General features: G+C 31.9%; 1 long non-coding RNA gene across 3 annotated transcripts; it reads right to left on the reverse strand.

Annotated features, from left to right (window-relative positions):
- Positions 1-6,303: 6,303 nt before the first annotated feature.
- LOC128559390 (uncharacterized) lies at positions 6,304-10,390 on the reverse strand. Of its 3 annotated transcripts, none has more exons than XR_008372311.1 (2): positions 10,217-10,390; positions 6,304-9,555 (listed from the first exon to the last, which is right to left on the reverse strand). It is a non-coding gene; the product is annotated as an uncharacterized LOC128559390 (long non-coding RNA). The 3 variants fall into 3 exon arrangements; XR_008372312.1 differs by having other exon boundaries at positions 9,769-10,390; XR_008372313.1 differs by having other exon boundaries at positions 10,273-10,388.
- Positions 10,391-14,488: the final 4,098 nt, after the last annotated feature.

Below are 14,488 nucleotides of genomic sequence, written 5' to 3' on the forward strand. Positions count from 1 at the left end.
TTTTCAGCCTGTTACATACGTATCAAATAGGGATGGGAATATGAAAATCAAATTCGAATATTTGTACATTATTGTTGTTTTGTTTTTTTTTTTCTAAATAAGTATCATTGATTTTGGGCAATATAAGCATGCTAATTCTACAGAATAAACCCGTTTGTTCTGTCGTGTTTGTAATCGCTTATCAAAAGATGTCCAATTAACAAGAACATAGCAATGCATAATTTGCAGGGGGCCAACGTTACGGATTAACAGTTTGCAACAGGCGTAAATGTGTCAGATGCATGTCAAAGATGTCCAATTAACAAGAAAAACGCAATGCATAATTAGCTGGGGTCATCGTTACGGATTAACAGTTTGCATTAGGACAAGACAACACAAGACAAATATTTATTAAGACTTGCACAGTGTACATCGTCTAAACACATGAAACATTTACATATATTTGGTCACAAAATAATGAATATATAATGAATATATAATAATAATAGGTATCATATTAACACAGTCGTGTGCCTAGAATTTAATGAAATGTTAAGATAAACAGTTATTTTACACATCAATAACTTGGAGGATATGGCATGTCAAAAGTTGCTAAATTATATATGTATGTTATTATTATTGTATGTTTGTTATTGTGATTCAATGTCGTGTCATTCATATTCTATGTATTACCATTGTTATTGTATATGTCGTTATTCTTATTGTATGTTCGATATTCTTATGGTAAAAGTCATCATCGTTGTTCAATATCTGATTATTCTATTTACAAAACGTGTCATTCTTATTCTTTGTTATGTGATTGTATTTGTATAGCGTCGCTGTGCTATCTATATCGCGGGAAATCGCACATACAATAAGAATATCAAGCTTACAAAAACAATAATGAATATACAACAACAATAACGTCTTTTACAATAAGAATATCGAACATACAATAAAAATAACGACATATAGAATAACAATGGTAACACTTAGAATATGAATGACACGACATTGAATAACAATATCAAAGATACAATAAGAATAACGAAATATAGAATAACAATAATGACTTTTACCATAAGAATATCGAACATACAATAAAAATAACGACATATAGAATTAGAATGGTAACACTTAGAATATGAATGACACGACTCTGAATAACAATATCAAAGATTCAATAACAATAACGAAACATAGAATAACAATAATGACTTTTACCATAAGAATATCGAACATACCATAAGAATAACGACATATACAATAACAATAATGACTTTTAGAATATGAATGACACGACATTGAATAACAATAACAAACATACAATAATAATAACATACATATATAATTTAGCAACGTTTGACATGCCATAGGAGGATAACTACTTATAATTATGTTACACAAAGAAAAACTGGAGAATAAATATGAAAACAGCATATGGCGTGTATAGAAAATTAGGTCTTATAGCTATTGAAATCCTTGTGATGTTATTTAATTATAATTACCCATTTTGTGTTTCCTTTTGTTTCGTTTTTCGTCAAGGTTACATGTTGCGGGAATCATACAACAGGTGCTAATTCAATTAATATCTATGGCAATGGATTCATTGTTGAAAGGACCCCTGTCCGTTTGTTTTTATTTTTCGTATGCATAAATATAACGGATCCAGGGAAAATCATTTAATATATCTAGCACATAGTTAAATATGGCAAATAAAGGTAGAAGACCTATTTAGTGATAAAACCTATTTTTGCTAGATACGTTTTTGAGATGTGTTATCCTCGAGTAACGACATAACATTATATAGTATTTTGGGTGGAAGGAGTTTCCTCTATATGAATATACACATAGTGAAATATTTTGATAATGCTGTTGATGTACATACATAAACACTATCTAGTTCATTTTACAAAGAATTAAAATTATATGACTTTTTCTTCAGATTATACTGAATGCAGCTTTTGTGTACTGTTCTTTTCATATATTATGTACCAGAAATACCTGCATATTTATGCTGTTAAATGTTCATACGACTAGAAGATGTCTGATATATTTAATATAGCATTGCATGTTTATCAGATTTCATCAATTTTAAATGCAGATTTTAATCCAGAATGGAGTTTTTTCATTGCAAATGTTAAATAAGGCGCTACTCCCAACCACGACACACTTAAACAATCTTATGCAGATGACATCATACAGAAACTATCGTAATTTTTTTCTTCCCGTGAGCATATTTCTTCATCTATTAGATCTGGAAAAAGCTTCTGCGTGTATACATATACAATATGAATATATGACAATAGTAATATTAAAACTTTTTTTGGTAACAAATGAATATCAATGTATGTACATTTAATGTAAAAGGACTGTCATCTAGTGAAAAACGATTAAAAGTTTTTGAATATTTAAAAGCAAAAAAGTATGAAATTTGCTTTTTACAAGAAGCACATTGCATTAAAGATAAAGATATAGATATATGGAAAAAAGAATGGAAACATGACATTTATTTAAGTGGAGATAGTACAAAGAGTAAAGGTTTAGGTATTCTTATAAACAACAAAAAACTTTGGAATATAAAGAAATTATAACTGGTCGACTACAACTATTAAAACTAGAAATAAACGACGAAACACTTGTCCTGTTAAATCTTTACGGTCCAAATAATGGTGATGAAACATTTTTTGATATTTTTGAAAGTATACTTTTAGAAAACAGCAATGAAACACTGCTAATCGGTGGAGACTTTAACGTAGTGTTAAATTTTGATATGGATAAATTAAACGGAAGACGTGACACGAATAAACAAAGTTCAGATAGGCTAAACAGGATTATTGAAAACAATGATCTTCATGATATATGACGAGTTATTAACCCTGAAAGTAAAAGCTATACTTGGCATTCTAATACAAAACCTCCTATATTTTGTAGGTTAGACTATTTCTTGTTTCTCAAAACTTAATTAATCTTGTTTCAGAATGTACTATTTCGCCAAGCTATCGGTCAGACCATTCAATCGTACACGTTAAAATAGACTTAGTAAAATCAGAAAAAGGTCCGGGATATTTTAAATTAAATAATAGTGTGATACTTAATCCTGAATACCAAGATATTATACGTAAATCAATAAACGAAACGGTTCAAATTAATAGTGAGGCCAACCCAAATACACTTTGGGAAGTAATAAAAAGTACCATTAGAAACGAATCTATACGATTTTCTGTACGAAAAAAGAAAGAAAATGCTAATGAACAAATTAGAATTGAAAACAATATTAACAGGATCGAAGACGAATTAAATAAATCTCCTGGAAGTGATATACTTTTACAAGAATTAAACACTCAAAAAGAAAACCTAAACCATTTTTTGGATGAAAAAAATAGAGGAATTTTACTAAGAGCAAAAGCTGAATGGATTGAAGGAGCCGTGAAGAATACTAAATATTTTTCAGATCTAGAGAAAAAACGATCCAAAGAAAAAGTAATTAACAAAATTGAAGACAATGGATAAGTCTTGATAAAAACAAAAGACATTATTAATAAAGTACATTCTTTTTATAAAAAATTGTATAGAAAAGATGAATATCTTACGAATGACAGAAACTTTTTTCCGGATATGCATAAACAGTTAAGTAATGAACAAAAACAAATGTGTGAAGGAATATTGACAGAATACGAATGCAGTATAGCTCTCAAAGAAATGAAAAATATGAAGAGCCCCGGTTCCGACGGTCTAACTACTGAGTTTTACAAAATCTTCTGGAATGATATAAAAAGTACCTTCTAAACTCCCTTAACTACTCATTTGAGAAGCAAGAACTAACTGAACTACAGAAACAAAGTATTATCTCACTTCTTCCGAAAAAAGATAAGCCATTAACTAATATCAATAACTGGCGACCAATATCTCTCTTAAACGTAGACTATAAAATAGCATCGAAATCAATAGCAAATAGAATGAAAAAAGTACTTGATGATATTATAAATAAGGATCAAACTGGCTTTATTAAGGGACGATATATTGGTGAAAACGTACGAATCTTATATGATGTAATAGAAAAAGTAAACAATGATAATGAAATATGATTAATATTTTTCTCAGACTTTCAAAAAGCCTTTGATAGCATAGACCATAACTATATTTTCAAATGTTTAAAATACTTCAACTTCGGTGAAACACTTATTAGTTGGATAAAGCTGTTTTACAGAGACGCAAAAAGCTGCATCACCAACAATGGGCATTTTTCTGATTTTTTTAAAATAGAAAAAGGTGTAAGACAAGGCTGTCCACTTTCACCTTATCTATTCATAATAGGCATTGAAATACTATCACAATATATAAATAATAATAAAAATATAAAAGGACTTAAAATTCTAAATACTGAAATGAAACAAACACTTTTTGCTGATGATGCAAGTTTTTTCTTAGATGGCACAGAAAGGTCCTTTCAAAATCTTATCACATCATTTGAAAAGTTTAGTCAGATATCGGGTTTAAAATTAAACATATCAAAATGTACTGTACTGAGGATAGGGTCTTTGCGGCATACAAATATAACCTTTTGCAAAACAAAGAAATTTATTTGGTCGTCAAATGAGGCCTCAACTCTAGGTATACACTTTACAAATGACCCAACTAAAGTACTAGAAATTAATTTAGACCCTAAGATAGATGCATTTCAACATACACTGTACAAATGGAGAAGATGGAAACTCTCTTTAATAGGTAAAATCACAGTAAATAAATCATTCGCATTTCCAAAACTGGTATACCCACTTACAGTATTAAACAATCCTACAGAAAATAGAATTAAAAGAATTAAAAATCTCATGTTTGACTTCTTGTGGGATTCCAAACCTGATAAAATATCTCGAAATACAATTATACAAACATATGAAAATGGAGGATTGAAAATGTTAGATATAGACTGCTTCATAAATTCAATTAAGGCTAGCTGGGTAAAAAGAATCACTTATAAAAGTGATGCAAAATGGAATAAAATTTATAACAAAGACCTAGAAAAATATGGAGAACATATATTTAAATATAAACACTTGCAAAGCAGATGCAGCTAAATTAAATTTCAAGTTCACCTTTCTTAAGGAGATAGTAATATCCTGGTGCACAATTAATTATAAACCATGTATACAAAACTACTCGAAAGAAATAATATGGAATAACTCAAATATAAAACAGACAAATGGAAACTTGTTTCTTTACAAACCTTGGTTGGAAAGAGACATTTTATACATGGAACATATTTTTGACTTCCGAACTAAACATCTCTTAACATTTGAACAAATGCAATATATATATGGTATTGAAAATGGTGAATTTCTTAACTATTTGACATTGAGAAGAGCAATAGACAAAAAATGGGAAAAACACTTAGCTGAAGAGCAAATCAACTTAACACTTGGAACTGGATATTTAATAGATAAAATTAATCAAACTATAAAAATGAATAAAATGTTGTATGAATTACAAATTAAACAAATACACAGTAGCAACAAAAATCTAAAGAAATGGGATTCAGAATTATTAGGAGAACAAATTAGATGGAAACATGTTTTTACAACACCAACAAAGTGCACTATCGATTCAAAGTTAAGAGAATATCAATATAAATATCTAATGAGAATAATACCAAATAACAATTATCTGTACAAATGCAAACTCACAAATTCTAGGTTGTGTGATTTCTGTTCAATGGTCTCAGAAACACAGAGGCACCTATTTTGGGAATGTCAAATAATACAACAATTCTGGGTTAATCTACAAAGACTTCTCAGAACTAAAAATATTCAATTAGATATCCTTAGTTATAGAACAGTGTCATTAGGGTTAGAAGAAGAAACGGGTACTATAAAAAGAAATATTGTTAACTTCATTTTGATATTAGCCAAATATTTTATAAGTAAATGCAAGTATAACAAAAATATACCCGAAATTGAATCTTTCAAACTTTATCTAACATGGCGTATTGGCATTGAACGAATAATAGCAACTTTGAAAGACAAAATAGATATATTTAACACAAAATGGAATGATTTTATAACTTGAACTCTTATATTTATATACAAATGTATATGTATATGCAGAAGCGCAGAATATAATATCGAAAAACATGTTCTCTCTAAACATTCTTGCTCACAAATGTTTGGGTAATTTTTCCAAATTTTCTATCCCCACTTCATCAAACAAAAACCTTTAAGTATATCAGATGACACACTATATTAATATTGGTTATATTAAGGTATTGCTATACAGTATGTTTATATTTTCATTTTTCTAACATACATTGTTAATATACAATATTTGTAAGTGTTTAAAATGTATAACATGTGCAATCTGTGTATACTTAAATGAATAAAAATGTAAAAACATAATTATGTTACAATATTAAGACAATTATTTCTTAAAACTAATGCTTCTTTAACAAAGTTTGCTAATTTAACAAGTTCGGATCTATCAGTTGTATTTAACAATTGGTGGAATTTGTAAACAGAAGGTCGGTTGTAATAGCATTGCTTCAAATACTTTCGCCTAATATTAGCGTAGGTAGACCATTTACAAACAAAGTGATATTCATCTTCAATATCTAATTCATTGCAACAAAGACATGAAGATATTCTGACCAGCATATCTTCTATTCTACTATTAAAAGACACCACAAAGAAAAACCTGACCACGTTTATCATAAATGGCAATGTCATTTTCTAGTAAATAAAAGAAATCGACACTTAAAATATTATACGCAGGTGAATCTTCGCACCAAACATAACAACCGCAAAGATAAATATCTTCCATAACACCAAAAACTTTCTATCAAGTTTCACCCAAATAATTGAATCATGATGATTTTGTATGATTCCAATTCCATCTTTTAAATATTCTTTATAATATAAAACTACTCCACCGCTACATCTACGCGCATTTCTATTCTGGAATTTCCTATAAAAATTATGAGAAATGTATCCGTTTAAGTTAATGTTACTTGAAGAATTAGTCCAGGATTCAAATAAAAAACAAATATCATATTTTGACAAAATGTTAACAAGTAACTGATCATCGTTCTTGCACTTAGTAAGTCAATTTACATTCCACGACAAGATCGTGATTTCTCCCCCATCATACCCCTATTCCTTGACTGGACGGCCGTCGATGTAGAGGGTGTCGTAGGTAATCCAAGCTCTCTTGCCTTGCCCCCTCGCCTCTTTCATCTTCGGTATCATTTTCGACCCCTGGCAACAACTTCCTGTGGGAACTGTTCAAAACTATTTAAGTTAGTACAGATCAAATTCTTCCATTGCCGTCGGACAGTCTCGCGGTCCTTGAAGAAGGCGAACTTTGCTATGATAGATCGGGTCTTTCCTGAGGTAGGTTGACCCGGTGAGCGATGTACCCGTTCAAACTGCATATTATCCGCAACCTCTTTCGCGATCTTCAGGGCCTTATGAAGGTGCACCCGGAGCTTACTTTCCGTGACTTCCGGTACGCCGGTAAAAACGAGGTTATTCCTCATTGACTGGGATTTCAAATATGTCATATCGTCCCTGAAGTTATCGCGCTCCTTCTCCAAATGCTCCACCCTACTCGTCACCTGTGCGAGAGCGATGTGCAACGTGTTGCGGCCGCTCAACGCGCTCTTCAACCTGCTTGACCCGAGTGTCATTAGGCGTGAATGGGATACCTTTTTATCGTTTGTTCATTTTTATTGGCGCCTGTTTTATGTAACAAGTTTTAGAATTTATTTTTTTTGTGAAAACAATACCAAACTTGTAGATATTGTCTATCTTTTTGCAATATTTTGTACGACATTTCAGACCGTCCGCAGAATCGGTTTTCTTCCGCAATCGGCCGTATTCGAAATAAATGTTGAAGTAGTTTATAATAAAATCAAGAAATAACATATGATTGATGCATCAGATCATGTTAAAGGAGGTTTAAGTCTGCCTTACTTACTTTTTACACGTCGATTGAAAATTTTCAAAATGGCGGCGGTAATACAACAGCTCGACACGTGCTTAAATGGGACGACCTGCTACTTTTAGATAAAGTTTCGACGGTCTAAATTATAATCGATTTCATTTTTATTTTGTATCATTTTGAAGCTAAAACACTGAATTAATTAAATATGTTCACGATTATACTAACAGAAACGTGAAAAAGCACGCTAGGGTCGGCGGGTTTAACTAGGTAGGGTCGGGTTAGGTTACCCGAAACAAACATTTTTAGGCCTTATTACGTACGATAATTCACGCTTTAAACAAAGGAATACATTGTGTATTGCCAATCACTTAATAAGAATTTAAAGCTTCCATTAAAACAAATCGAATATTCGAATATTTCAGTATTCGTTCCTATCCCTAGTATCAAATAATGCCTATACATATTCTAAAACTACAGGTTCATCTTGCATGATAGAATTAACATTCAGTTAATAAAAACTTCGTTAATTTTAAATGAAATTGTCCCTTTTAAGATTTTCAACGGACTGTTATGAAATTTTGCTAAATTAAAGTTGACGATATTTCCGATTGACTGGTAGTTTTCAGTTTTCTGTTATTCTTCTTTTTGCAGCTGTAAATCTCAAAACATGACCACTAACGTCAGTTTTTCAGCAGAGCACAAAATGACGTACTTGACAAGTTGTTTTAAGTAGCGTTTTTATATACAATAAAAATACGGCAAAAAATCTTTATTTTCAAGTTTGTATTAAAATTATCTCTCCAATGATATATAATTTGTCAAGTTTATTTCGACGTCACATCGGAGGCAAACGATTTATGAACGAGGTAATGAAATGAACATAATCCGTCAAGCCCCTAAGGGCTTAGCAACGGCTTAAGCGGACATCTGTTGACTTCATGATCCCAAATGACAGATAGAAAGTATAACAGCACTGGGTTTAAGACAAGGGCGATGTATACTGCAACCACACTGCCACTGTGAAATCTATAAGAATTTCCACTGGAATCGTGTAAGGCTGCCCTGTAAAAACAGACTAGTTTTGACTGAGTCTGTGCATGAGAGCAACTTAAATGTGCAACACCCTTCGCATACCAGTTAGCAATGACATATAATAAAGACTGGTGATGGATAAAATTAACGTTTCATAGAAAAACTCAGAATGGCTTCAAAATATGCTTTGAAATAAACTTCCTTTTATCACACTTTAGTGTTCTATTTGAAAAAAAAAACCTTGAAGAAAAGTATTGTTACGGCAATCATGTTTGCCTGTTTGCCTCCCTACATTTTCATAAACGCCACTAGATAAAATTATCGTTCGAGTATTCTGATCAGCAGTATCTTAGAAAAGGAATATTGTCATAACAGTTACTATCAGTTGAAGGAATCCTTATAATCATTCTAGAAGCAATGCCTGATAAAAATATAAACAAACGTAGGTACGACCGTCTTTATTTCATCACGAACAGATGACCTCCCGTAATCACCGGTACTGAAATGGCCGGAACTGTGAAATCGGGAAAAACAATGCAGTAGACCCGAATCCAGAGTTATTCTTGACTTTGTCTACGTATAGATCACCTTATTTTACAGGACAACGACCTGAAACAAAAAGGAAAATACAAAAGGGAAAGATTGTTCTATTAATACTGTTGGATAAAACTGCATGAACATGCTGAAGGTCAATGGATAGAAGGTCAAGTAAAGACATCTCTTCTACTTATATGTAAATGACCGAGAGAGCAGTCCTCTTATATCTAAAAGAAAGACAATAAACAGCTCATTTAAGAAAAATTGCCAAGAGTTATTCCTTACTTCAAAAGTATTGAGACCATGAGAAAGATATGTCCACGAGTAAGCCATTTCTTAAAATAAACAACAGTTACTGCCTTCACAAATATAATATATTTGTTAATTAGACTTTTAAAACCACAAGAAAATTCAGCATAAGATATGGTCGGATCTGTTGTTTCTGTTGTTTACATCGTGGATGGGGAGAGAAAAGAAGTCCAGGAAAATGCCAGTCCTGATAAAAAAAAAACAACACCAAACCATCCTGGTAGTGATGTTTTCTGTTGTATATTCAAGACTAAAATATTCCTTAACTCTTGTGTTATTTATAATGGTTACAATTTCTTGTTACATAAAATACTTTAGGTAAAAAAACCCAGCAACTTTTAACAATAACAAAGTTTATTATGAAAAGTAACAATTCAGATAACTTGAAAATGTTAATTAGCCGTAAAATCGAATCATAATATACAAGAATAGTCCAAGCACTGTGCTGATCAAATCGAAATCTACAAATATTTCACACACATTCCAAATTGCATTTCGTATATCTAAAGAATATAAATCCTCTGTTCAATTTTTTTAACTCCACAGTCTTAATGTATATCAATCAAGTTCTATTAAGATCTACATGAAAGTTTTTCAATAAGATCTTACTTAATGTTCTGTCCTGTCCTCAGTCAGCTGCCTATTTAAAGTATCATTGAAGATTCCAACCCTTTCATGTACAACTAACAATAAACAGAAGATTCTGGAAAAATCTTTTAAAATAGTGTAAACCTCCTGTTTATGGAACCTTCTAGACAATCATAGTCCATAAATAACTCATTGACATATATGATGTCTCAAAACTAGGACAGGCTTTATCAATAAATAATGAGTCATCAATATAAAGGATATAATAATAATATGCGCATAACAGAGAATGACATGTATATAACACATGTTTATTGTCACGTTAATATTGTATTTGTAGACGATGTACTCTGTACAAGTCTTAATAAAATATCTGTTCTGTTCTGTTTCTGATGTTTATAATTTTACACTCGGATTACATCATGATTGGTAAAGAAAAAAGGCTAGTATCAATTATCTATGTTACTAAAGACAAAATAATAGCAATAATAATAATAATGATAAAACACTCGTAAGGCATTTATATGCCAAAAAAACTAGATAAAAATACAAAACTAAGCGTGTAACCTAAGCCTATGAAAATGAAAAGCCTCCTACTTGATCTGCTTGCTTAAAAGATCTTTCCTGTATTGAACAAATCATTTCATTAAAAAGTTTGTGATTTTCAAACTTTAGGAAAGGAAGAAGTCACACAAGATGTCATCAGGCTATTATGTCACACAAATATAATTATGATATTGCACACCTTCCGTCCCTCGTTCAGTTATATCACTTAAGATTGTTTTAGCTGTATGTACAGAAGTATAGCTTATATGAAGCAGAAAACTCCACCGTCTGATCTGTTGACACTTAGTCAATATTGAACGTGATCAATTGTATGTCTTCTAACTTACTTTAATAACCTTAGACCCCAGTATAACAAAATCATGCGCAAACGCAGCATGACTGAAAGAAATTTGATAAGGCTGTATCTTTTATTGACATGGTAAAGTATATCAAAGGAAGGTTACTTGATTGAGTCTAAATAGAAATGATGTCTGTTTGTCTGGAAAGCATTACAGCTTATTGTATTTTACTAATTTAACGAAAATATGTTTTGAAACTAATAGAAGTCCTAGTTTAGACTGTGGAATGTTCAATTAAACGTTAAAAATAATCATAATTTAACAAGTCATTGACTTTTCTACCTCAACACTTTATCTACCGCAAATAGATAGATGATAGGTTTTGCACTCCTGTCTAATTACATTATAATGTTGTACTCACCAGAAAATTTGTTTTGACTGCTGTTATAGAGATATTGGTTTTCTTTCGTTTTTAACTTTGGCACTGACAGCTGCTGGGACCATCCTTAAAAAAAGTGATTATACAAATGTGAATATGCTCCCTGACAATTTTTCTCCTTGATTAAGAAGAGGGATGGGCAAAATATGAGAAGTAGTCAGGCGAAAACTAAAGATCGGCATTACAATACTGCAACATAATGAAGCATTTATTTTAATAATATTTTCTGTGACTTCAAATCATGTTACTTAAACAATCTTGACTTAAAAGGCTTTTAAATATTTTATATCGTCTGCTCGTTTATTCGTAGTGTAGGAGTAGACGGTGCTTGCTATTTTACATTCTCGGAGATAGGCCCACATTCCATCTTTTTCCAAGTTAGGATGTCAAATGTGTGAGAGTTTGTATCATTTCTCTTGCTCGAGTTTGTTATAAGTAGAAATACAGCCTCACACATTCTTAATTAAGTAATAGAAACAGCTCTACTAATGTGCATGGCATTAAATATGGTATTTAAGGTGAGGACAGTCCATAATAATAAAAATATTATTAACATAATTTATGATGGTCTCTACTATATGAATTACTCCACGAAAAGTGTTTACATTTATATAAAGATAAAACGTGACATTATTAACTGCAAAAATTCAGATGAACCGAAATTGAACAGTAAATTTCGCCGACATTTAGGTCCGGATTCCTAACGTCTACATTTTAAAGGCGCACCACAGAATAACTATACTCTTTTGTTGCATGAAAACATGTGGAGAAAACAAATATCTACTTAAAATTTGACAGTGCTATTTTTAAGGCCAAGACAATTTGTTTAATGTCTAAACATTTCATTAAATTAAAGTAGCAGTGTGCACAGAACTGGATGTATTAAGTTAAGTATTACGGAAGGTCGGTGGTTCTACCCAGGTGCCCGCTCGTGATGAAATAATGCACGAAGGGGCACCTGGGGTCTTCCTCCACCATTAAAAGCTGGAAAGTCGCCATATGACCTATCATGTGTCGGTGCGACGTTAAATCCAACAAAATTAATAAATAAATAAGTTAAGTAAGTTTTTAAATCAATAAAGTACCAACTGTAGCCTCTAGAGTGTTCACAAACCGGGTGATTTAACCGGGTGACCTAGTTTTTGACACTATATAACCAAGATTTCACCTAGAGGTCATAAAGACAAACCTTCTGACCAACTATGATGAGTTTCAAAATTAAATTCTGGTCTCTAGAGTGTTAACAAGATGTTCCTTTGATCTGGCCTAGTGATCTAGTTTTTGACCCACATGACCCAGTTTCGAACTTGACCTAGAAGTCATCAACACAAACATTCTGACCAAGTTTCATAAAGATTGAGTCACAACTGTTGTCTCTAGTATGTTCACAAGCTTTTCCTTTAATTTGACCGGGTGACCTAGTTTTAGACCACACATGACCCAGATTCGAACTTGACCTACAGATCATCAGGGCATTTAATCAATCTTAATTAGCTCTATTTCCCTGGCATCGTATAATTGGTGACAAAAAATATCAAAGCAGAATCGCAAGATTATACAAGACCTTGCATGATGTATTCATTGTCCACATATTACCGGAAGTGAAAGTCAATTATGGGATGAAAGTACCAAAGTGATCGTCTACTTTAGTAACTATATACATGTACATATATTATTGTTTTTGGTTTAAAGTCACATTGATACATTTTAGGTTTGCAAATCTTTGGCAAAATTGTAATTCTTGTTATTGGAAGTCCCAATAACACTGCAGGTGCGCGATAACTTGCATATTCCTAAAAACGCAATGTTACACCCAAGTTTAAAAGTATAAACATATAGGACACCGCTGTAATTACTATATATATAGTATATATATGGTCATTGAAAGTATATTAGACGGACAATTTCATAATTATTTGCATTGAACAAAAAGCCATATATTGAGATTAATATTTTACATGTGTGTAGAAATACTCGTTGGAAGAAAACGTTCCATTATTTATTCCGTATAATTATATTCAAGTATTTCAGTTTCCTAATTAGACCTAATTAGAACAATTTTAGTATTAAAACCTAATGTTACTGAATAATTGGAAAACGATACAATTAGCGAGTCGGCGTTTCCCGACACACCCGTGTGTGATATATATATTATCACTGCATTTGCAAAGGACCAATTATAGGTAAGATGCTTCTCTTTTGCAGAAAATTTGTTGTCGTGGTATTTGATTACTTTTCCTTCAGCGTTGGCACAGGCAACTCAGTATTGGAACCATCCTTAAATCGGTAATTATACCAACGTAAAAACTCATTACGCAACTTTTCATTGACCGAATAAATGATGAAGAAACAAAACGCGAGAACTAGTCACGCAAACAGTTTAAAGATTTGAGATTTTTTTCCCGAACCAAATATTCATTATAGTGAATGACGTGTATTGGATACATTGTAACTGACACATTGTAAGTGTCCGGAACATACAATTATCAGATCTACTGATTGATATTAGCAGTGATTTATATTGTGTATACGAACATATCTTTTAATGAAAATTAGACCACTTAACCATAACATATCCAGAAAACGTACATAAAAGGGTCACGATGTCATGCACACGCAATAAACTGGCCGTTGCCGGTTGGGTGGATGGAACTACATGCCCGGCTGGCTATAGATAACTTGCCCTTCAACTCGACAGGCTTGGAGTCTTTCAAACAATGTAGAATACTTTCATATGAGGAAGCCATATAGTTGGATTACAGAAGGTCGATGGCTCTACCCAGGTGCGAGCCCGCAACCATCCTATAACGTCGCCATAAGTTCT

This window comes from Mercenaria mercenaria, chromosome 9 (assembly GCF_021730395.1).
Source record: "Mercenaria mercenaria strain notata chromosome 9, MADL_Memer_1, whole genome shotgun sequence".
Taxonomy (NCBI): Eukaryota; Metazoa; Mollusca; class Bivalvia; order Venerida; family Veneridae; genus Mercenaria; species Mercenaria mercenaria.